The sequence below is a fragment of the Lactuca serriola genome, chromosome 2, assembly GCF_051521515.1.
Source record: "Lactuca serriola cultivar US96UC23 chromosome 2, Lser_US96UC23_V15, whole genome shotgun sequence".
NCBI classification, from domain to species: domain Eukaryota; kingdom Viridiplantae; phylum Streptophyta; class Magnoliopsida; order Asterales; family Asteraceae; genus Lactuca; species Lactuca serriola.
Window position 1 is genome coordinate 153537814 of NC_136409.1, and position 26757 is coordinate 153564570.

General features: G+C 41.6%; 1 pseudogene; it reads right to left on the minus strand.

Moving 5' to 3' along the window:
* Positions 1 to 20507: 20507 nt before the first annotated feature.
* Positions 20508 to 25723, minus strand: LOC145089673 (UDP-glycosyltransferase 85A8 pseudogene; annotated as a pseudogene).
* Between the last annotated feature and the right edge of the window lie 1034 nt (positions 25724 to 26757).

Consider the following 26757-nt stretch of genomic DNA (forward strand, 5'->3'; position numbering starts at 1 on the left):
GGTATATACACAATCAAATCTAACGATTCTAATCATGCTATTTCTTGGGTTCTTGATATCGGTTGTGGTTATCACATTTGTTCTAATGTGCAGGGACTAAGAAGAAGTAGGGATGTGGAGCAAGGAAGGATCAATCTAATCATGGGGAACAGAAGATCGTCGCCTGTAACCAAGATTGGAGTGTATTCTTTAGTGCTTAGGAATAGTTTGGTTTTAGATTTGAACAATTGTTGCTATTCGCCAGAAATGGCTAGAAACATCATTTCATTTCATGGTTTATATAGACAAGGATTTAGATTTTCTTTTAATAATGAGAATGCTTCTATTTTGGCTTATCTAAATGGTGTCTTTTACTTTGAAGCTATACCATGTAATGGAATATATGAAACCGTTATGATTGTTGATAACTTAGGAAATGATGTTTTGAACATTGATTCCCAATAGTATGGATAAAGCATCCTTATGGCATTGTCGTCTTGGACATGTCAACAAGAAACGTATAGCCCAACTCCAAAAGGATGGAGTGTTGGAGTCATTCGACCTTAGGGAAGATGACACATGCGAGTCTTGTTTGCTTGGAAAGATGACTAAGTCACCCTTCACGAGTACATGTGAAAGGGGCGAGGGTCTATTGGACCTAATACATACCGATGTATGTGGACCGTTTAGATCAACCACAAAGGATGGGAACCGCTTCTATGTGACTTTTACCGATGACTATAGTAGATATGGGTATATATACTTAATCAAGCAAAAGTCAGACACCTTTGAAAAGTTCAAAGAGTTCAAGAATGAAGTGGAGAATCAATTGGGCAGGAAAATCAAGATGCTTCGATCCGATCGAGGAGAAGAGTACCTAAGTCTTGAATTCCACGATTATCTCAAGGAGTGTGGAATAGTTTCACATTTGACGCTTCCTAGGACACCGCAGTTGAATGGTGTGGCAGAAAGGCGTAATCGAACCTTATTGGATATGGTTCGCTCTATGATGAGTCGTGCTTCACTACCAATCTCTTTTTGGGGGTATGCCTTAGAGACTGCCGCCCATATCCTTAACCGAGTCCCTACTAAGAAGGTTGCCAAAACACCTCACGAGATGTGGACAGGGAAAGCTCCCTCGTTGGCACATATCAAGGTTTGGGGTTGCGAGGCTTTCGTAAGACGAGATACTCACGACAAGCTTGAACCTCGAAGTGAGCGATGTATTTTCATCGGCTACCCGCAGACATCTTTTGGATATCTCTTCTATAGACCGAAGGACAATGTTGTCTTCGTTGCGAGGAGAGGAGTTTTCCGAGAGCGAGAACTCATAAGCCAAGGAGACAGTGGGAGGCAAATCGAACTTGAAGAGATTCAAGAGTCGATAGATGAAGGAACCTCTACCACTGGCATTCAACCCGAGGAGGAAACTCCGGTTGAACCGATTGACGAGTCCTTACCTCTTAGACGTTCCGATAGAGTTAGAGTTCTACCCCAGTTTTATGGTTTTCATATTACTACCGAAGGGGACACGTATATTAGTGATGGTACACTAGTAAACCTTGATGAACCTAATAGCTATAAGGAAGCCATGGCAGGCACGGAGTCTGTGAAGTGGAAAGAGGCAATGGATAGCGAGATCCAATCCATGTATGATAACCATGTTTGGAATTTGGTTGATTACGTGCCCGGACGTAAGACCGTTGGGTGCAAATGGATCTTCAAGAAGAAGACCGACGTGGATGAGAACGTACACACATATAAAGCGCGATTGGTCGCGAAGGGCTTTACTCAAACTCCCGGAGTTGACTATGATGAGACCTTCTCACCAGTTGCGAAGATTAAATCTATTAGAGTGATGCTAGCAATTGCCGCATTTCATGATTATGAGATTTGGAAAATGGATGTCAAGACCGCTTTCCTTAACGGAAAGTTGGCTGAGGATGTTTACATGGCTCAGCCAGAGGGGTTTGTGGATCCGAAGCATCCGGATAGAGTGTGTAAGCTTGAGAAGTCCATTTATGGACTTAAGCAGGCGTCTCGCAAATGGAATCTTTGCTTCGATGAGAAAGTCAAAGAGTTTGGATTTGTACGAAGCGAAGACGAATCTTGTGTATATGTCAAAGCCAGTGGGAGTATAGTAAGCTTCCTCGTTCTATATGTCGATGACATATTACTCATAGGAATCGACATCCCGACTCTGCAGGAGGTTAAGTCTTGGCTCGGGAAGTGCTTCGCTATGAAGGACCTCGGAGAGGCTTCTTACATTTTGGGAATAAGGATAGTAAGAGAAAGAAGTAAGAGACTAATTGGACTTAGTCAGAATACTTACTTAGAGAAGGTACTAAAACGTTTTAGTATGGAAAACTCAAAGAAGGGAGAACTACCGATACAAAGTAATGCCAAATTGAGTAAGACCCAAAGTCCGAGTACCGAAGCTGAGATAACGGAAATGAGCCGAGTACCATACGCTTCCGCAGTTGGCTCAATCATGTACGCTATGACTTGTATTCGCCCTGATGTAGCCTTCGCTTTGAGCATGGTTAGCAGATATCAAGGGAATCCTGGCAAAGCACATTGGATTGCGGTGAAAAACATCCTTAAGTACCTTCGGAGGACGAAGGAATGGTTCTTAGTCCTCAGAGGGAGTGATGACTTGAAGGTGCGAGGGTATAGTGACGCCAGCTTTCAGACCGACAGGGACAACTACCGTTCGCAGTCGGGCTGGGTCTTTACCCTAAATGGAGGAGCAGTGACATGGAAGAGTTCCAAGCAGGAAACCGTAGCTGATTCAACGTGCGAATCAGAGTACATTGCAGCGAGCGAAGCGTTGAAGGAGGCAATATGGCTAAAGAACTTCATCGGTGATCTTGGAGTTGTACCTGCCATAAAGGAGCCAATGGAGATTTTCTGTGATAACGAAGGCGCGGTTGCCTTGACCAAGGAACCGAGGGATCATGGTAGATCAAGACATATCGACAGAAAGTATCACTTCATTAGACATCGTGTAGAAGAAGGACAACTCGTAGTGAAGAGGATATCATCAGAAGATAACCCAGCAGATCCGCTTACGAAGGGACTGAGTAGGGATAAGCACTTGCAGCATGCTAGGAGTATTGGGCTGAAGGATGATATTAGCATAGATTAGATAGTATTAGAAACGTGTAATAGATAAATGTAATTGACATTTGATGATTAAATAAAGGAGTTTTATTTATGAGTAATGTTACTATCTTATGTTAATTGTTTAGCTATTGTTTCACTTTGCATGTTTTGACTTCCAGAATAATTGAGTTTATTAGGAATAATCGAATTGTTCAAATGGTCCACAATCGTTCATATGTTGGGAGTAGATATGAATGAAGATTGTCATGAATTGGTGTGTAGAATGTCTAAATGGTGTTAGACATAGCAAAGGATTGCTGCAACGTTCATGAGTGCTTATGAACTAGTTTTGAGCATTGGAATAAACCCGTGCTTGCTGGAATCACCTTATGGAATACGATATAAAAGGTGATCGCAAGACGATAATATCATATAGTCTTAAAACCTAGATATATGGTTTATTATTTGTTAATTAATTGTACATTGATAAAACGAAAACGCATCAGTAACTTGGTGTTATAAAACGTATTGTTGTGTATAGTTGGTTAATGAATAAGTAAATGCATATAAGTCGAAGTTTATCTGTAACTTTTATCTAAGAAGGTAAAAGCGATATCTCGGCCGCTCGATGATTTGATTTGACTTATGTGTCGGGCCCGGTCAGAACTGAATTGATGTGTTCGATTAAGTTCTATGTCAAATAAATCAGAGATCGAGAAACCTAAATGCTTGACTAACCATTCCATAGGATTGTCAGCATGATATCTAACAGAGGACTGTACGTTCCCTTATCTAAAGGACAAGATTGATTAGATCAGAGTTGACAGCGTCTTTGAGAGCTACGATTGCAAACCGAATTGTACTTGTGAATATAGTTACTAGACTTATCCAAGTGGGAGACTGTTGGAATAGTGTCTAAGGCTGCAACTATATTAGACAAGTATTTGACCCGGTTGTGCATGGTCCTTTTGGGTTGCCTTCACCATAGCAACTTGATTGGATGATTTATTAAGAGAGAGTAAATATTATTAATATATTATGAGAATAATATAATGAATAATATATTTGTTATTTGATTAATATAAGTCATAGAATTAATTAGAATTAATTTGATGACTTAAAGAGGTTAATTAAATAAAGGGGGTATAAACTGTCAATTGTTTGATAGTTAAGCTTTAGACTGTAAATCCATTGGGATATGCTTTGGACGAATTCTATGAGATATAGGATAGCTAAAATCGTCCAAAGGCTTATCTATGGAATGGATTTGGATAGCCTTAAGAGAAGATTATCAATTAGGGTTTAGGTTGTAACCCTTAAGGAGTCTACAAGTATAAATAGATCCCATGGCATAGGGAATTCGATACATCTCAAAAAGTAAGAGAACCCTGGCCGAATTCCTCCCCTCTCCTCTCTCCTAAATCATTCTTCTTGCTATTGGTGTTTGTAAGCCATTAGAGGAGTGACATTTGTGACTCTAGAAGCTCCAAGACCTCAAGATCTACAAGGAACTCAAAGGTATGATTCTAGATCTGTTTCAATGTTGTCATTTAACCTAATTAGTCATTAGAAGACTTGGATTCAAAGCATGTTTATTAGAAAGCCTAGATCCAAGCATTAGGGTTTTGCATGCGCACATAGGAAAGTTCTTATGGCTAAAAACCATCAGTTATATACCCCGACCCCATTAAACTTCATTCCATAATTGCACATCTAGTCCCTCATTCTCCTTTTCCTTTCAAGTTAAGTCCATAAGTTACCCTTTTAGCCCCAGCCTCTAAAAACCTTTCATAACAAGCCCAATATTTTACCAAGCAGTCCCTCCTCTACAAATTATTTTCAACTGAAGTGCATATATTACCATTCATACCCTTAGCCATCAAAATCTTAAAATTTAGGTCCTATATTTACCAAACACTCCCTGACGTGAAAATCTTTACAAAACCAATCCTGGCTTACACTTTTAAATCCCTAATTCCAAAATTATCATGTTTAACTCCTCGAAGCCAACACCTTGCTAAATTATTATGGATTTTTGGGCTAATATTCATTCATTAATTTTAGAGTAAATTACACGAATGGTTCCTATGGTTTAGGGTAATTTGCACGTTTGGTCCATAACTTATTTTTTTAACCTGGAAGGTCCCTACAGTTTGTTTTTGTTACACGTTTGGTCCCTGTCTTACCTAAAAAGACTATTTTGCCATTGATTTTTTAATTTATTTAAATAAACACACCTCGGACTTCATTCCTCTCACCTTACCTTACCTATTCCACCATTTTTCCCTATTTAAATAATAGTCTTTTTAGGTAAGATAGGGACCAAGAGCGTAACAAAAGCAAATAGTAGGGACTAAACGCATAACAAAAACAAGCAACATGGAATTTCCGAGTTAAAAAAATTAGTTCGGGGTCAGACGCGTAAATTACCCCAAACCATAAGGATCATTCATGTAATTTACTCTTAATTTTATCTATTTATTTATTTAATAAATGGGATGTTACATGTAATCGAGTTTGGAGAGGTGAAAGCGGTGATTAGTGAAATACAGTTTCCTACGCTTCGGATTTAGCTATGGTTATGAAATTCGTCTAGATTGTTTCGATGGAGAGATTTGTTTAGGTGGATACACCATTCATAATTTACCCAAAGATCATATATTGATTAATCTACCGGTGAACAAAAACACACACTCACCACATCAGATTCAAAATAATACATATTTATTTATCCATCACTAGATTTTTTTTCACCGACTCCAATGGCAAGATGATAAAAAAGCATCAATTCAAACTCAAATCTCCACATACAAAATCAAAAACCTAGAAATTACAGAGAGAATAAATCAAAAACCACACACATCGTCGACCTTTCATTTACCACGCGCATCAGGAACTTACTACAACCTTCATCGCCATCTCCACAAGTGCCTCCACTGGCAACAACAACTCATCTCAGATCTTTAATTGTGTGCGCATTTAACCAAGTTGAAAGCTTGAAAGATAAAATATGGTTCAAATCTTGTTAATTTTGAGGGGCCATATGATGATTAAGAAGAATAAAACCCAAATCAATCGTGGGTGTGGCGGTATAAAGAGCAAGAGATGTAACCATATGGAGGAAAATAACTCTTCATCAGTGAGATGCGGTTCTATTAAGGCTTGATTTGTTAATGGCATCAGAAGAATAATGGATTAAAAATTGTTGTAGGTTCTTGATTTTTTATATGTTCACCGACGATGGAGTTACCTGGAGGGAAAAAATCAGAAAGATGATGCATTGATGATGGAAGTAGGAGTTACCGGAGAGCGGTGGTAGCGATGAGGATCTCCACCTCCACTAATGCTTTGCTTGTGTTGTGTAACTGGTAAGGATGAGGACCTTCATGTCCGTTAATCCCTTAACATTGCCGTTTATTGATTCACATGTCTTCATCCCTCATATGTTTGAACTTATGCAGAAGATAAGCCTCTTGAGGGTGGAGAAGAACGTTTTAAAAGGTAGAGGTAATGGTAAGGAGAGGAGTGGCGTTTGTGTTGTGTCGTGGTAATGAATTTGTATGGAGAGAGAGAGAGAGAGAGAGAGAGAGTTGTGGGCCCCTTTTATTATTTTTAATTATTAAAATGTAAAAGTACTTGAGTTGTCATAATGGGTAACCGAGTTACCCCTTTGTTTTTTTAAAAAGGATGTTTTAGACCCAACACAACCAACTTTGTTCCCTTAAAAGACACAGAAATAACATTAGGGACATAATGAGTTAACCCTAAAAAGTTCGTGGATTATGTGTGTCATTTTCCCTTGTTTTAAAAATTTAAAACAAATGTGTGCGAGCGATTATGATAGTTTATAAAAAACTCGAATTAAAATAAAAAGTTTCATTTATAAGTAAGAAATTAAAACTTCTATTTAAAAAAAAAAAACTCATTCAAAGGTTATTTCAAGTAAAGTTTAACGTTAGTCTTAATCTATGTATTTCAAAAGCGTACAACAACTTTACTGTTTTGGAACCGCATAGGTTAATCGTTTCGGTTCTTGAACTTCCCATTTTCGGTTTTCATTTATGCAATTCCAGTTTTAGACACTTAGGAGTAAGCAAAATATATGTTGGAACCGAATCTAACTGAACCTGAACCGACTGGAAACTGAATATGTTATTCGGTTTTGTTTTTGGTTCCTCCATATCAATAAATTTTGTTTTTGGATTTTCGAGTCTAGTTCTGTTCAGTCTGGTTTCGAAACCAATATCAGCCTTGCAACTACCAATTACTACTAACAATTTGTGCCAAACATATTAACATACCCTATAATTAAAGTGTTTATGATCATATAAATGAGTCATTATTATTAGAGTTATTGCCGTCAAAACACCATAAAATGTGACTTAAGTGTTTAAATGGTCCCTCAACTAAATTTTCGTGACTTTTAAACGATTAAAAATGAAAAATAATATACCTACTAGGAAAAGGTAATGAATGGTATTATATCCGGTTTGTAGGTCCTCATCAATTGAGACTTAATTGTATGATGTAGATTATTAATGCTACATAGACAAGATATATGTGATTATTAATAACACACCCATATAGGTATCTTTACTCTCACCTGTCAATTCACCCTCTTTAGTTGATTGCTCCCCTCCTCCCCTTTTCTGCCAACGACTACTATTTCTAGAGAAAATGACTTACGAGCCCAACGAAGTTTCCAAGCCGTTAAAAAAAAACCCAATCATGTTTTTCCTATTCACAATCATGTTTTGCCTATTCAATAAACCCAACGAACTTAACATTTTGTCTAAAAAAGCTCAACTAAGTTACACTTTTGTTCAATTCTATGGAAGTCAAAGAAGAGAAACAGATGGTGTGGCTTATTACCATATCAGAAAAATGACTTGTCAGAATAACGAAGTTTCCAAACCGTTAAAAAAACATCAATCATGATTTATTGTTCAAAAAACCCAACCCAACGAACTTAACCTTTGGAACAGACAGAAGAACATGATTTGGGTTTTTTGAACGGTTTGGAAACTGTGTTGGACTTTTTTAGACAAAAATGTTAAGTTCATTGGATTTTCTTGAACATACAAAACATAATTGAGGTTTTTTGAACGGTTTGGAAACTTCGTTGGGATTGTAATTCATTTTCCCTCTATTTCTACCACTTCATCCAACCACAACTGTAACATCCGGGTTCTCAGGTGTTATATTTTGTTCCTTTATTTTTGAATGTTGTGGGGAGACTCGGCGAGTTGGCGTCTAAACTCGCCGAGTATGGTCGCGGAATCGTATGCGAGTTCACAGCTGGACTCGACGAGTTCACGAGTGGACTCGGCGAGTTCACGAGTGGACTCGGCGAGTCCACGCTGTTTAATGAAACCATAATTTCCAGGGTTTGAGACCTATTTAAAGGGTCTTAGGGTCGTCATTTGCGGCCACCAACCCCCAGAGAGAAACCCTAAGAGATCTAGAGCGTTTGTGAGGAAGGAGAGGCCATTCTTGATCCTTTTGTGGGTGTTTTGCAAGAAGGAAGTGATCAAGGCAAGAGGAGGCTGAAGGAGGTGCAATTTTGGTAGTTTTTGAGTTCTTAGAGACTGTATTGAGGTATTATTCTCGGACCCTCTTCAGTTTTGATGTTGATTCTTTGTGTTAGGGTTTTCTAACCCTTTTAGAGGTTGATTTAGTGGAGCATTTGGTCCCTTCTCGAGTTTGTGTTCTGGATCTAGACCCAAAGAGGTCCAGAGGCCTTAACCCTTGGAGCTTTATGAGTCACTTTGGGAGCCATGAGCTTGGGATGTCATTTTGGGGGCTAAATCACCATTTTGGATCATTTAGATGTTATATGAGTGCTAAGGTCTAAACTTTACGTGATTACCATGCTTGGGGAGGCCAGATCTATGATTGTATGGAACAGATATGACCTCAAGAGTTGTATAGAGTTTGTGCATGGCATGAACTAGCCGAGTCCGAAGAACAGACTCGGCGAGTAGTATGAAGATTTCCCGTTAATCACTCAGTGAGTGGACTTGCTGAGTTGGGGAATAACTCGGTGAGTCAGGGAGAGTCAGGGGGACTGAGTTCAAGTGGAACTCGCCGAGTTGTTTTTGAGACTCGGCGAGTTGAGTCGGGGTGGCCCCGCGATTCATGCCAGGTGGAACTCGTCGAGTCAAGGGAAGAACTCGACATGCCAAGAGGGGGACTAAGAGAGTCAGTGGACACGTGTAGACTCACCGAGTTGTCCTAGTGCACTCGACGAGTCGGGTCAAAGTTTGACTGTTGACCTTGTTGACTTTTAGGGTTGAGTACAGTTGTATTTATGAGAGTATTTACTTTATGTGATTAGGCGGAGGCTAGATCACATTTCTACCGAGTCAGATACTTACCGAGACATCGAGGTGAGTCTTCTCACTATACGTTATCTAGAGTGGTATATTGTGTAGACCAGAGGGTCTTATGTGCTATGTATGAGAGTATGTGCTATGTGTTATGTGTATGTTGTATGATGTTATAGACCAGACCGAAGGGTCCAACGATACAGACCGGGCCGGAGGGCCCAGCGAGCTATGACCGGATTGGAGGGTCCAACGAGCTACGGGCCTGGAGGGTCCCATTGAGACACATCGACCGGAAGGTCGTATTATAGCCTCGAGTGGCATATTTGTTGTATGCGGTATTTTGGGGAACTCACTAAGCATTTAGGCTTACAGTTGTTGTGTTATGTGTTTCAGGTACTAGGATGAACGCGGGAAGGCGCCGGCATGATTCGTACACACACGCATTGGAGTTTATGTTTGAGATTCTGGGGAGATGTTTTGTGATGATAACATTTGATACAATGTGTTTTGACATTATTTTATGAGTGAATGAATGTTTTAAAAATGAAAAATTGTTTTGGAAATTTACGTTGTTACAAGTTGGTATTAGAGCCTTGGTTTGAAGGATTTGGATGCATCTTCGGGCGTATCTGAACTCAAACCGAGAATTTGAGGAAAATTTTGATAATGAAGTAAAATTTTTGAAAAGAGAAAAAAGAGTTTCGAGACAAACAGACCAAAGCCGTGTGTACGATCAGCCAGCGCCCGAACGGTGAATCCCTAAAGTACCCTTACATTATGTGTTATGAGATATGTTATGTTACATTATGCATGCTAGAGTAGGCTAGGTATACATATTAGGACTAGTGTGGCCTGATTTGTGATGCCTTAGCCTAGGAGATTTCTGCTGCTGAGATGCTTTGAGAGCGAGTAGATAGCAGTTAGGAGCTCATGAGAATAGAGTACTTGTAATCCAAGATCCAAGGAGGAGGACTTGGAGCGAATGCTAATGCGGTGTGGTCAGTAGTATTGGGCCCGTACTACTGAAGACACCGGATCAGTGGGCATTCCAAGTAAGAATCTTTTGGACAACGGAGGACAAGTAGGGTTGCGTCATCGAGTATGTGTATGCTCGATCGAGTCTCTGATAATTTTTGTTGTATTTCGAGAGGCATCATGGTTGGGACTCGACACACACCTGAGAGTAGTGGTGTCAGCGACGAGGAGATCCGTCGATTGATTCATGAGGAGGTGGCTGCTGCCATCCAGGCTGAGATTCCTGAGATGTTTGGGGACATCAAGACCACGTTGATTGAGACTTTTGATGAGCGGTACGCAGCGCTGACTGAGGCTGCTGCAGCTGCAGCTACTGCTGCCAGACCTCAGGGAGGTGACTCGTTGTTGTTCAGGGAGTTCAACAACACGAAGCCACCAGAGTTCGACGGGATGCAGGACCAGATTGCCGCTATGAGGCGGATCTCTAACATCGAGGGATGTTTCTATACGTGTTCTTGTCCAGAGCACTTGAGGGTTCGGTTCGCCTTGAACCAGCTCCGCCTGGGAGCGACGGATTGGTGGAAGTTCGTGACGGCGAGCTTCACTTTGGCTGAGATTTCCGAGGTGACCTGGGAGAAGTTCACCGCTATGTTCAGAGAGGAGTATGTTCCCCCGGTGGAGAGGGAACGATTGATTCAGGAGTTCTTGACCCTCAAGCAGGGTATTGATTCTATGGCAGTGATCACCAGAAAGTTTCATGAGAGGCGATGTTTTGCCCTGAGCAGGTGTCATCTGAGCAGGCTTGTATGAGCCGTTATCTGAGTGTGCTGAGGAGAGATATTCGGGAGTTCATGGCGAACTCAACTTACCGGACATTTGCTGAGCTTCAGGCAGATGCCCGGAAGAGGGAGATTGAGTTGGAGACTCAGGCGAGGGAGGAGGCCGAGTCACAGAGGGTGGATCGGCGGCCGGCTCAGTCTCAGCTGGCAGCCAAGTGGGCTAGACCCGCTGATTCGAGATCTGTGGGCGCGAGAGGCTACACTTGTGGGAAGTGCGGTAAGAGTCACGAGGGGTCGTGCAGGGCTGGGGTGTGCTACAAGTGTGGGAAGGAGGGGCATATCGCGAGGGATTGCCCCAAGGGATTTTCGGTTTCCTTTCATTGCAACCAGACCGGCCATCAGAAGGCCGAGTGCCCGCAGCTTCTTCAAGGATCAGCGTAGGGATCTGCGCCTGCTGCTAGGACTACCAAGGTTCGGCCGGTGAAGGCCGAGGCCCCGAAGGCTCGTGGGAGAGCATTTCAGTTGTCCGCGGAGGAGGTCCGCGCGGCGCCCGATGTTGTGGCTGGTATGTATTCTCTTTTCATCTTTTATTTGAGTTGAGTTTTTATGCTTATATGATGATATGCGTAAGTACTTTTCTTATGAGTGTTGTGCCTGCGTTGGTATTATTTGAATCGGGTGCGAGTCGGTCGTTTGTTTCCGTAGCATTTAGTCAGTATATTAGTTTCCATAGAGAGGCGTTGGATCGGCCTCTGCGAGTTTCCATAGCTGATGAGCGAGCAGTGTATGCTTTGGATGTGATTTGAGGATGTGTCCTTAAGATCTTTAGTGTGGAGTTCCTGATAGATCTGGTTCCGATCGTGATGGGGGACGTGTGTGTTATAGTGGGTATGGATTGGTTGAACCGATATGGAGTTGTGATAGACTGCGAGCGTCAATTGGTGACGATTCGAGACCCTAGTGGGGGAGTTCTTACGGTGTACGGCGAGGGTACACGTGCGGGGTCAGCATTTCGTTCGGCTGCCAGAGCGAGACAGGGTCTACAACAGGGTTGTAGGGGATTTGTGGCATATGTGATGGATGCGAGGGTTGTTTCAGAGAGACTGAAGTCGGTTGATGAGGTTCTGATAGTGCGTGAGTTTCCGGATGTGTTTCCAGAGGAGTTGTCGGGTGTGCCTCCGGAGAGGCAGGTAGAGTTTGGTATTGAATTAGTTCCAGAAGCTGCGCCTTATCGCCTTGCGCCTCCAGAGATGCAGGAGTTATCCTCGCAGCTTCAGGAGCTACTTGGAAAGGGGTTTATCAGGCCGAGCAGTTCGCCATGGGGGCGCCTATTCTTTTTGTCAAGAAGAAGGATGGTTCACTCCGGATGTGCATTGATTATCGTGAGTTGAATAAGCTAACGGTTAAGAACCGTTACCCATTGCCGAGGATCGATGATTTGTCCGATCAGTTGCAGGGAGCATTTTGGTTCTCCAAGATCGATTTGAGGTCTGGTTATCATCAGGTGAGGGTGCGGGAGGAGGACGTCCAGAAGACAACATTTCAGACTCCTTATGGGAATTACGAGTTCGTGGTGATGCCTTTCAGACTCACCAACGCACGGTGGTGTTCATGGATCTCATGAACAGGGTGTGCAGACCAATGTTGGATCGCTCAGTAATCGTGTTTATCGACGACATATTGGTGTATTCAAGATCCAGAGAGCAGCATGAGGAGCATTTGAGGGAGATCCTCGGAGTTCTGAGATCGGAGAGGCTTTATGCCAAGTTCTCCAAATGTGAGTTCTGGTTACAAGAGGTTCAGTTTCTGGGGCACCTCGTTAACCAGAATGGGATACTGGTCGATCCGGCCAAGATTGAGGCAGTCATGAGGTGGGAGGTGCCGAGATCACCCACCGAGATCAGGAGTTTTCTGGGTTTGGCCGGCTATTATCGGAGATTTATTAAGGATTTCTCCAAGATCGCCGTGCCACTCACCAAGTTGACCCGGAAGGGTGTTGCGTTTTCTTGGGGCCCGGAGCAGCAGACCTCGTTCGAGACACTTCGCCAGAAGTTATGCGAAGCCCCAGTGTTAGCCCTTCCGGAAGGGATGGAAGATTTTGTGGTATATTGTGATGCATCGATATCCGGATTGGGAGCGGTGCTTATGCAGAGGGGGCATGTGATTGCATATGCATCGAGGCAGCTTAAGCCTCATGAGTCGAGATATCCCACTCATGATTTGGAGCTGGGAGTGGTAGTGTTCGCTCTCAAGATCTGGCGACATTATCTATATGGGGTTCGGTGTACGATATGCACGGACCACAAGAGCTTGAAGTATTTGATGGATCAGCCCAACCTGAATATGCGCCAGAGGAGGTGGTTGGATGTGGTAAAGGATTATGATTGTGAGATCCTGTACCACCCGAGCAAGGCTAATGTGGTAGCCGATGCATTGAGCCATAGGGCGGAGGGCGCCCCAATACGAGATGTTTGTTTGAGATTGACAGTGATAACCCCGGTGTTGGATGCTATTCGTGGGGCCCAGGATGAGGTTGCGAAGCCAGAGAGCCAGAAGAGAGAACGAGTTGTCGGGCTGGTATCGGAATTAGTTACCGATAGCCAGGGGCTTATGACATTTCGGGTCGGATTCGGGTACCGTCCGTGGGCGGCACGCATAGCATTTTGATGGAGGAGGCCCATCGATCGAAATTCTCGATCCATCCCGGGGCCACTAAGATGTATTTAGACTTGAAAAAGGATTATTGGTGGCCCTGTATGAAGAGGGATGTCGCATGGTTTGTAGAGAGGTGCTTGACCTGTCGCAGGGTGAAGGTCGAGCACCAGCGTCCACATGGTAAGCTGCAGCCATTATAGATTCCCGAGTGGAAATGGGAACAGATTACCATGGATTTCATCACCAAATTGCCGAGGACCGCGAGGGGTGTCGATGCAATTTGGGCGATTGTGGACAGGTTGACGAAGAGTGCTCACTTCCTGGCCATCAGTAAGAGCTCTTCCGCGGAGAAGTTGGCAGAGATGTACGTGAGAGAGGTGGTATCGCGGCATGGAGTGCCGATCTCGATTATCTCAGATCGAGATGTACGTTTCACTTCCAGATTCTGGAAGAAGTTTCATGAGGAATTGGGTACGAAACTGCATTTTAGTACCGCATACCACCCACAGACTGACGGGTAGAGTGAGCGGACGATTCAGACGCTCGAGGACATGCTCCGAGCAAGTGTGTTGGATTTCGGCGGGAGTTGGGACATGTATTTGCCCTTGGCGGAATTCTCTTACAACAACAGCCATCATTCGAGCATTGGTATGCCGCCCTTTGAGCTGTTGTATGGAAGGAGGTGTCGAACCCCTATTTGCTGGGGAGACGTAGGGCAGCGTGTGATGGGCAGCACCGAGATTGTGCTTCAGACGATAGAGCAGGTCTAGCAGGTCAGACAGAGGTTGTTGACCGCTCAGAGTCGTTAGAAGAGTTATGCGGACAGACGTCGGTCCGAGCTCGAGTTTCAGGTCGGCGACTTCGTGCTCCTGAAGGTCTCCCCTTGGAAAGGAGTGATCCAATTCAGGAAGAGGGGCAAGTTGGGGCCCCGATATATTGGTCCTTTCAGGGTGATCGTGAGGGTAGGCAGGGTAGCCTATCGTTTGGAGTTGCCAGCAGAGTTGGGTCAAATTCATGACACTTTCCACGTGTCGCAGCTGCGAAAGTGTATAGTCGACGAGTCGGCAGTGGTGCCATTAGAAGATATTCAGATGGATGCGAGCCTGAATTATGCTGAGAGACTGGTGGCGATCAGGGATCGGAAGATCAAGGTGTTGAGGAACAAGGAAATTCCTCTAGTGCAGGTCCAGTGGCAGCATCGGAAAGGGTCAGAGTTGACTTGGAAACCGGAGCGTGAGATGCGGGAGCAACATCCGGAGTTGTTTGCAGAGTGAGACTTCGAGGGTGAAGTCTGATTCTAGTGGGGGAGAATTTTAACATCCGGGTTCTCAGGTATTATATTTTGTTCCTTTATTTTTGAATGTTGTGGGGAGACTCGGCGAGTTGGCGTCTAAACTCGCTGAGTATGGTCGCGGAATTGTATGCGAGTTCACAGCTGGACTCGGCGAGTTCACGAGTGGACTCGACGAGTCCATGCTGTTTAATGAAACCCTAATTTCCAGGGTTTGAGACCTATTTAAAGGGTCTTAGGGCCATCATTTGCGGCCACCAACCCCCAGAGAGAAACCCTAAGAGATCTAGAGCGTTTGTGAGGAAGGAGAGGCCATTCTTGATCCTTTTGTGGGTGTTTTTGCAAGAAGGAAGTGATCAAGGCAAGAGGAGGCTAAAGGAGGTGTAATTTTGGTGGTTTTTGAGTTCTTAGAGACTGTATTGAAGTATTATTCTCGGACCCTCTTCAGTTTTGATGTTGATTCTTTGTGTTAGGGTTTTCTAACCCTTTTAGAGGTTGATTTAGTGGAGCATTTGGTCCCTTCTCGAGTTTGTGTTCTGGATCTGGACCCAAACAGGTCCAGAGGCCTTAACCCTTGGAGCTTTATGAGTCACTTTAAGAGCCATGAGCTTGGGATGTCATTTTTGGGGCTAAATCACCATTTTGGACCATTTAGATGTTATATGAGTGCCAAGGTCCGAACTTTACGTGATTACCATGCTTGGGGAGGCCAGATCTATGATTGTATGGAACAGATCTGACCTCAGGAGTTGTATAGAGTTTGTGCATGGCATGAACTCGTCGAGTCCGAAGAACAGACTCGGCGAGTAGTATGAAGATTGCCTGTTAATCACTTAGTGAGTGGACTTGCCGAGTTGGGGAATAACTCGGTGAGTCAGGGAGATTCAGGGGGACTGAGTTCAAGTGGAACTCGCCGAGTTGTTTTTGAGACTCGGCGAGTTAAGTCGGGGTGGCCCCGCGATTCATGCCAGGTGGAACTCGTCGAGTCAGGGGAAGAACGTGCCAAGAGGGGGACTAAGAAAGTCAGTGGACACATGTAGACTCGCTGAGTCGCCCTAGTGCACTCGACAAGTCGGGTCAAAGTTTGACCATTGACCTTGTTGACTTTTAGGGTTGAGTACAGTTGTATTTATGAGAGTATTTACTTTATGTGATTAGGCGGAGGCTAGATCATATTTCTACCGAGTCAGATAGTTATCGAGACATCGAGGTGAGTCTTCTCACTATACATTACCTAGAGTGGTATATTGTGTGGACCAGAGGGTCTTATGTGCTATGTATGAGAGTATGTGCTATGTGTTATGTGTATGTTGTATGATGTTATAGACCGGACCGAAGGGTCCAACGATACAGACCAGGTCGGAGGGCCCAACGAGCTATGACCGGACTGGAGGGTCCAACAAGCTACGGGACTAGAGGGTCCTGCTGAGACACATCGACCGAAAGGTCGTATTATAGCCTCGAGTGGCGTATTTGTTGTATGCGGTATTTTGGGGAACTCACTAAGCATTTATGCTTACAGTTGTTGTGTTATGTGTTTCAGGTACTAGTGATGAGCGCGGGAAGGCGCCGGCATGATTCATATACACACGCATTGGAGTTTATGTTTGAGATTCTGGGAAGATGTTTTGTGATGATAACATTTGATACAATGTGTTTTGACATTATTTTATGAGTGAATGAATGTTTTAAAAATGAAAAATTATTTTGGAAATTTACGTTGTTACAACAACACTGCGGCCCCCTCCTTCAACCTAAAAATTAAACCTTGATTCGAACTCCAAGACTAGTGTGAAAGACAAATGGAATTAAGGAATATGCGTGTCTTCCTCACCTATTTACCACACCAGGGAAATAATAGTGGCCATCTTTATCGAACTCCAAATCGCAAAAAAATCAGCCATTGAATCAATCCAAATAATCTTCATCACCATAGTTGATCAAAACGGGGCCCAACATTATCGATTTCTACAAATCAACATCAAAACTAAGCCAAATCACAACAAAATTATCTTCAACATATAGAATGATTAGCAATTTCTACAAAACATGGTCTTTAAATCGTTCCGTGAAGCAAGATAGTTGGATCGTAGTTGAAGTTGAAGTTGAAAGTGAAGTGATCATCATCATCGACTACATGTTATTGTTTGAGCCTTTTCATTTCCTTCCCTCAAATTTTATTCAAATGTTTTATCTTATGAAGAATATATTGAGATTCTTGACTTTTGTTATGTAGTTATAAAATTCGTAGTTGTAAGTTATTAACCAAAACCCAAATGTTTGATGAAACTGTACTCAGGTCGATGAATACTCTTATATGTCAGTTCCATCCATTTTGGCAGTTGGAAATGTTAATGAGTTTGACTCATGTTGCTTTAATGTGGAGAGGGGCATTCATCAAGACCTTTTTTGCATATAAACCTATAAAATCAGATTTTAGGGTTGTACCATCTGGAATGTTCTCCTAGCCAATAATAGGCAAGTTGGCTCCAAAAAGTACAACATTTCAGGGCTGTACCATCTGTATGTGTCCTTGAAGGTATGCCAATTTGTACGTGTTTTAATATGGGTTTCATTTCTTGTTCATTCATCATTTTCATATCTATAGAGAGATAAGGGAGAGACTGATGGTGATGAATACTTATGAAATCGATTTTTGTTCTTAATTTATGGGTTGAGTTAAAATTGGCACAACTATGAAGCTTTATTAATTTGATTTTTGATTTTTGATGACAGGTTCAGTTTTTTGTTCATGAGTGTATGGGTTGGTGGTAGTGATTAGCGATGGTGCTTGGTGGTGGTTGGAGATGGTGGCTAGTGATGGTGATTGGTGGTAGGAGATGGTGGTTATCAATGAGAAAGAAAAACCTTGAGGAAGATGAATGGAGTTTGTAGACAAGAGATACAAGAGTTATGTGTGAAATAGGTGAGTAAGCATGGACTTGTTAGAAAAGTGGAAAGCATTGAAGAAATGTAAAGTAAATTTTTTTTCAACCTACAAGACATTTGGAATATAGATTATTATTATGTGTTAGACATTTGGAATATAGATTATTATTATTATTATGTATTATTTTGAATCAAAAATCCACGTGGAAGCCATTTTAGCACTATGTGGACATTGAGGATGGAGAATTTCTTTGGTGAGCATCCACATCAACTTGGTTACCGAGAGACCATGCATTTATTCCAAAATGACATAAATTGCATGACTTTTGCTAATTTAGACCATCTCCAACCCATCTTTATTTTCCCCAAGAATAAATTTAAAAATATGATAAATAGTGTTCCATCTCTAACTCTAATTTATTTTTATCTTATTTTTAACCCCAAAATATATATTTATAGTATATTCCATTCTTGTAACTTATATAAATTGTCAAACACATTTTCTATTAATTAGTTTTTAACATATATATATATATATATATATATATAATCTTTTTTCATTATAATAATATATGTTACGTATTTTTTAAATATATTTAAATTATAAACACTTTATAAAACATGTTACCGTGTTTTTAAATTTTGATATGTATTTGATTTTTATATGAAATGTATTTGATTTTTATATGAATTAGATACATAAATATTAAACTTTACACTTATGATTAATTAATATAATTTAATATATAACAGGATATTAAAACTATTAAATATTATATTTTTAAGTATAACCGGTAGATAACAATAAACTATAAATGTATAAAAAAGATTAAAATCGTCAACCGAAACTTCAATGATATTTTTGGAGAAATGAATAATATTACTGATCAATATTTTGGGTATTACTATTCATTTCTCTAAAGTTACCGAAATAAATAGGATAAGGTTTGAAATAAATAAAGTCAAAAATAAAGGAAAATAGTATTTGAGGTGGACTAAAGATGGTCTTATGGTTTAAAAGATACAAAATTTAGTTCAACGAACATTTAAACTCGAAAGATAGAGTTTATGAGGTTTTGCCTCCATTCGTAGTTTTAATGGTTAAAGATTAACAGCTTCAACCCCAAGACCTGATTGATGACCAAATTTTTTTTTGGGACATTAAGGTTTTAGTTGAAAAAAATGGACTTGATTTAACTAAAATTTTAACCACGGGGACCATTTCTATTACTTACTCTAAAAACAGTTGTTGACACTTTAAAAGAATACAAGTATAGCATTGTTAAGACTTAGGTGTTGTTTGGTTTTTTTGAAGACCCGTCGTAGCCTCCTATTATGTCTGGAAATATTTAGATTAAACGAAGTTGGTACATTTCAGCAACATTTCATGACATTTCATCAACAATTCATGACAATTCAGCAATACTTTATGACATTTCAACATCCATTAATGACATTTCAGCAGAATATGTGACGTTTAAGCATAAATTTAAGACATTGCAGCAAGAACTTATCATTAATCAAGATAAAAACAACATCATCAAAGATTTGATAACATTAGCATCAAGATTAAGCAAGAACAAAGATATCAACAACCAAAAATCGAAAAATTAAGACGAAGCATGAAAGATGAAGTTGTCCAACCAAAAAAATCGAAAAACTCAATATAAACCAAAGTAGAATCATTGCCTCCAACAAAAAAAAGAAAAAAAACACTTACCGAACTCCAGAAACCGCCAACGCCGGAAGGAGAGGGCGATCGCTAGGGGTTGTGCAGGGAGGAGGGAATGTCGGATGGAGGTGCGACGGTAGGGAGGCTGCCTCTTGCGATTGATAACGAGATGTAGGAAGAATAGTATGCAACGCCTTTTTTTATTGGTTGTATTCGAATTTGTTTTTTGGGTTTAGGTTGGAAGATGTTAGAAGAGAGCTATTAAGGTTATGTTTGGCGGACTAGCTGAAAAACTAGCTGTTAAATAAAAAGTTAGCTGATAGCTGAAAAGCTAGCTGACAAAAAATAACGTTTCGTAAAACTAGTAGAAAAACTAGCTGAAATATAGAAAATTACATAAAAGAACATGTAAGAATATGTGTTTCTATAATTAATCAAATGGTGTATTTGGAAAATTTAAAAAAAGCTCCTACAAAAAAAAAAAGCAAGCTTATCAGCTAGCTGTGGCGTGCCAAACACAACCTAAGTGATGTCCCAAACAGAACACGCGCAGAGGATTTGAACTCCAAAGTCTACAAAAAAACAAATTGTTGTCGGATAAAAAGTGTTGCGAGTGTTAACACAAAATGGTTCGAAGATGATTTTTACAAAAAAAGAAAAGTAATTACAAAAGGTACGATTGAAGCACACTTAAAATAAGAATTATGCTAGTGTGGTTTCTTAAACACTTCGAAAACGATACAATAAAAAAAAATTCACAAGAGAAAGTGATTTTCTTCGACAAGCACAAGATCCAAAATCAAGCCTGCCGAATTTGTTACACATTTTGTTAATTAAACATAAGGAACTTCTCCTGAAAGCATGGCATCATTGATAAACCGTTGGAAGTTATTATACGATGAACCACCAATATCAGCCGCTTCTTTTGCTTTCCTTTTCCACTCTTTCGTCTTTCTTCTCATTTCCTTTCCTTTCTCCCCTTGAAGCATCTCCTTAACAAGAACTTCAACCTCATTTCGCTTCACATCATGATTAACCTCCATCCCAATCCCCCATTCAACGCAACAGTATCGACAATTCGTTTGTTGATCTGAGAAGAAAGGCCAACAAATCACCGGGACACCTTCCGATATGCTCTCAGTCGTAGAATTCCACCCACAATGTGTTAAAAACACACCAATCGATGGATGGTCAAGAACCTGCTCTTATGCGCACCAACTCACCATGAGTCCTCTATCCTTTGTCTCCTTCAAGAATTCTTCAGGCAAAATCGCAGAATCCTCCATCGTCACATCTGGTCGAACCACCCATAAGAATGATTGCTTGCTATTTGCTAAACCCCATGCAAACTCGATCAAATGTTTGTCAGTCATCGTAGTCACACTTCCATAGTTGACATAGATAACAGATCCTTCTTTCTTCTGGTCTAGCCATTGCAAACATGAGGAATCTGGCTTCCATAAACTCGAATTTAGTGATTGTACTGGGCTATCATCTATATTAGTCTAGTTATTTATTTGTATAGTCATTTATACTTTGATGTATACTTGAGGGGTGTATATGTATTTTTAATGACTATATATATGAGGTAACCCCCATGCCTCTTGGTGTGGAAAACTCATAATCACATGGTATCATAGCCATCGACCCTTCCCTTCCTCTCCCTCCCATCTCCGATCTGCTCTTCTTCTTTTCTGTTTTTTTTCTTGTCTCCCTGGTAGGCTCCTCCACAGATGCTACCCTCTCCATGAACACTCTCCTCCATCTCATCCCCACCCGCCTCTCCTCCGCAAATTATCTATTGTGGGTGAACCAAATGACTCCCCTACTTACATATTAGCATCTCTATGCTCATGTTGATGGCTCCTCTGAAGCCCCTCCATCTCACCACCTGGTTGGCGAAAAATCTGTTGCAAACCCCGCCTTTGCTAAATGGCAGGCTGCGGATCAGAGGGCTGTCATCCTTCTTCAAGGCTCCCTCAAGGAAGAAGCATTTTCTGAAGTCATGGGATTCTCCTCCGCTCGTGCAATCTGGACCGCTCTTGAATCCGCCTATGGTAATTCTTCCATGGAATGAGTACAAACTCTTCGGGATCAACTTCGACTTCTCTCTAAAGGCACCTCCACCATCTCTGAATATGGACAAAAATTTAAGGCAATTTGTGATCAATTTGCGGCTATCGATCAAGCCGTTGACGAATCTGATAAAAATCATTGGTTCTTATGTGGTCTTGGCGGTGCTTTTGAGACTTTCTCCATTGGGGTTCAGACCTCTCGTATTACTCACACTTTTCGGGACCTCCTTGCACAAGCCGATGGTCACGAGCTCTTCATGAAGTCTATCCATTCGAACTCCGCACCCACTGTCGCCTTCGCTGCTGAATCATCGCCTCTCGGGGCTGCTGTCTCGGTTTCTGCTGGTCGGGTGGTAACTCCGGTGGTCATGGTGGCCCTCGTGGTGGTCATGGTCGTGGCCGTTGGCCACCCCATTGCCAACTCTGTTGCCAAAACGGTCATTTTGCTAATGCTTGTCCTCAACTTTCGACATTTGCTTCTAAGTCCGCCCCTAGTGAAGCCAACTTAGCTAAGGCTTTCTTTGCAAATTGTCGTGTGACTCCACCTGGCCCGAATTGGTATGTTGATTTCGGTTCCTTGGACCACATGGTTTCTTCTTCGGGCTCGGTTACTCAACCCGAACCTTTTGTTGGTGATGGCTCGGTTCAATTTGGTAATGGTAATACTCTCCCCATTACTTCTATTGGGACTTCCTCTCTTCCCAATGGTCTTCAATTGCGGGATGTTTTGGTGGTCCCTCGTCTTACTAAAAATTTATTGTCTATTAGCAAGTTAACACATGATAATAACGTGGATGTGATTTTCTCCAACTATTTCTTTTACATTCAGGATCGGGCAACGAAACAAGTTCTGGTTCAAGGAAAATATGATTGGGGGCTTTATGTTCTTCCTAATAAACCGGTGACTTGTTCGTCTTACGCTAAGAAGCGACCCACGACATCCTTTGAATTATGCCACTCACGTTTAGGGCATGTGTCTTTTGATATTATTTCAATATTAAATAAACTTGGTCATGTAATGGTTTCTTCTATTTTACCTAAACCGGTTATGTGTTCTCCTTACCAACTTGCTAAGTCTCATCGGTTGCCTTTTGAAATTAATGACCAACGATCCGCTCATGTTCTAGATTTAATCCATTGTGATCTTTGGGGTCGTTCCCTGGTTGATTCGGTTGCATCCTACCGATATTATGTAACTTTTGTGGACGATTTCTCCCGCTTCACATGGCTTTACCCGCTCAAGTCTAAATTAGATTTTTTTAGCATTTTTGAGGTTTTTATCACCTCTGTAGAGACTCAATTCTCTACCAAAATTAAAAAAATTTCAAAGTGACGGGGGTACGAAATTTCTTAATAATAAAGTAACGTCACTATTACATAAACATGGCATATTTCATCGCATCTCATGCCCGTATACCCCCCAACAAAATGGGCGGGTTGAACGCAAACATCGTCACATTGTGGAGACGGGCCTTGCTATGATGTTTCACGCTCACCTTCCAGTTTCTTATTGGACTCATGCTTTCAGCTCCGCCGTGCATGTTATTAATCGTCTCCCTACGAAGGTGTTATCCATGAAATCACTGTTTGAGGTTTTGTTCGGACGGGTGCCATCTTATGAGAATTTTCGCATTTTTGGGTGTCGAGTCTATCCATATTTACGTGACTATGCGGATCACAAGCTTTCTCCGCGGAGCATACCTTGTGTTTTTGTGGGTTATCACACTCAATATAAAGGTTACTTATGTCTCGATCCGATTTCGACACGGGTTTTTGTTACTCGCCATGCCCGGTTTGATGAAGAGTGCTTCCCGTTTCGTGACACCCATACAAATGCTCCTATTGGGTCTTTACCCTTGCACACATTCCTTGGTGATCAGCTCCCTGCCGGTCCCGTCCATTACAATGCTGTCTCGGTCTCTCCAAGTGCTTTATCAGGATCCGCTACCCCTGCTCCTTGCACTGTGTGTGTTGAACCGGATCCACCAGCTCCCTCGATCCTGACTCCTACTTCTGAATTCCATACCTTTGCCTCGTCGGGACCCGAGATCGGGTCGCCTTCCGAGTCAGACTCTGAACCGTCCACTGATTCAGCTTTGGTTTCCACCTCCGGGTGTGACTCCGAGTCTGGGTTGATGTCTGGTTCCGATCTGCAACCGGGTTCTGAGCCTGATCCGCCTCCGGCCTCCCATCCGCCTCCTCCCTCGCATCCGAGGACCACTCGTGCCGAAGCCGAGATTTTTAAGCCACATTATCGTTCTGGCTTGGCACATCTAACTTCTCATGGCTTGTTTTCGCAAGTTTTTTTTTGCAGATCATACGTGTACTCTCGTTCCTCGTCCCCCCATGCCAATATTGTGGGTTGTAGGTGGTTGTTTCGTACCAAATATCGGGTCGATGGGACTGTGGAACGTCATAAGGCTCGGCACGTTGCTCAAGGATTTAGTCAAGTTCCGGGACTTGATTTTTCTCACACCTTCAGTCCTGTGGTCAAGGCGGCCACCGTTCGTATTGTTCTCACCCTTGCGATTGTAAATGGGTGGCAGTTGCGTCAACTTGACGTCAATAATGCCTTTCTACACGGACATTTGGGTGACATTGTTTTTATGAATCAACCCCCTGGGTTTGTAGATGCTCGTTATCCTGATTATGTTTGTAAGCTAAATAAAGCTATTTATGGACTTAAGCAGGCTCCTCGTGCGTGGTTTCATCGGCTCAATTTATTTTTGGTGCAACAAGGTTTTTCCTGCAGTCATGCGGATCCCTCTCTTTTTGTGTTTCGCCGGGACTCGTGTATTTTGTATTTGTTAGTGTATGTTGATGATTTGATTATCACTGGCTCGGATGATGTTGTTGTGTCGTCCTTCATTGCTCGGCTTCATGCCGAATTTCGAATTAAGGATCTTGGGCGGTTGAACTATTTTCTTGGACTTGAGGCTACTCATCATTCAACTAGCTTATTTCTCAGTCAAGCAAAGTATGCTCATGACATTGTCTCACACGCCGGTCTTCTCGATGCTAAGCCTATGCCGACCCCCCTTGCTACCAACACCTCTCTTGTTAGTGATGGTCCTCTTCATGAGGATCCAGCTCTCTATCGGTCCTTGGTTGGTGCACTACAATATTTGACGATTACGAGACCGGATATCTCTTACGCTGTTAATCAAGTTAGCCAATTTCTTGCTGCACCGACGATTGCTCATTTTCAAGCTGATAAACGACTTATTCGCTATGTCAAAGGCACCCTCTCATTCTGTCTCACTTTCTCACGGCCTCCGGCTGTCAAGCTCGTTGACTACTCTGATGTTGATTGGGCTCGCTGCCTTGAGACTCGCCGCTCCACCTATGGGTACTCGATATTCCTAGGGGGTAATCTTGTCTCCTGGAGTGCGAAGAAGCGGCCTACTATCTCTCGCTCCAACTGTGAGTCTGAATATCGAGCCATGGCTAATACGGCTGCAGAGATCATCTGATCACTCATCTGTTGCAAGAGTTGCATGCTTTGCCCACCGATCGCCCCACGCTTCTTTGTGACAATCAAAGTGCATTATTTCTCACCCAGAACCCGGTGGCTCATAAGAGTTCTAAGCATATTGATTTTGACTATCATTTTGTTCGGGAGCTCGTCGCTTCAAGCAAACTGGTAACTATGTTTGTTCCTACCAAGCTTCAAGTCGCTGACATCTTCACTAAGAGTCTACCTCGACCACAGTTTGAGCAGTTCCGTCGCATGCTTCGTCTAGGTCCACCTCCTCTCGAGAGGTGATTTGGAATTGGAATTGGAAATCCGGCAAACCTTGGACGGATTTCGGGCCTTTGGAGCGGATGAGACGGTGATGGTTGAATTCGGTGTTGACGAAGGTGATGTGGAAGCCATGGGAGTGGAGAAGCTTTCCGAGCTTCATAAAAGGGTTTACATGGCCTTGTGCTGGATATGGGACAAGAACTGCATGCGGTTTGTTTCCGTAACCCATTTTGGTTTAGCTTCTTGAATTTGCGCGCGAGGAAGATGGTAAGCATTATATAGAGTTCGTCATTCCAATCATTAACTGAGTAATAAGGTTTGGAAATTGATTATTGATTTTTTATTTTTGCATAGTGGCTACTTAGTTACGTGTTAAATAAATAGTATATATTTACAGCAATAGAGGTTATACTTGTTTTGCCCGTTTGGCATGGTTGCGTGCATATTGAAATTTATTTATATCTTGTTTAATATCAAGGCCAAATCCCTTTAAAAATTGCAATTAAAATTGCAAATAATGTTCAACTAGTTAAACCATCATCATAATAGTTTTTTAAATCATTTTCCTGTTTGTAGATCCCCAGCCAATCGGCTGCATGACCTTATTCTCTGCATCTTTGTATTTTTACTAATAAGCATCTTTCGACAATTTGATAGAAAGATGCCTCGAGAGACTTTCAATTTGCGATTTGAAAATAATTTTGATGTTAAATAATTAAAATAATGTAATTAGTTATAATAAAACACGTTATAAAAAAAAGTACTTTGGATGTACTTTCGTTGTCAAAATCGTAATTGTCATATGATTAGTAGTGTGAGTGTTTATCGTTTTCTAAATATTTAGTAAAGTGATAGACTTGCATTTCTATATATTATCGAAACTAGGTGTAAAACCCGTGTATTACACGGGTTGATTAAAAAAAAATATATCAATGTATTTTAATATATCTTTTAAGATTATTTGCATTTATTATCACATTAAATGTATTTAATACTTTACATATATAAATTTAGTATTATGTGGCATATTAATTGATTTAATTCAAAAAAACCACAAAATGACATGTGGATTTAAATTTAATCAAAAGATTTACAAAATTAAATGTGGCAAATTTAATGAGAAGATGACATTTGGCAAAATGATCTTCATTTATTAGAATAGATATTAATATTAATGCTCTAAATATAACTCTGTGTTTCCTATCAACAATAATAGCAACATCTTATAAATTGTTTATACATAAACCTTAGTTTCTTTTTTAT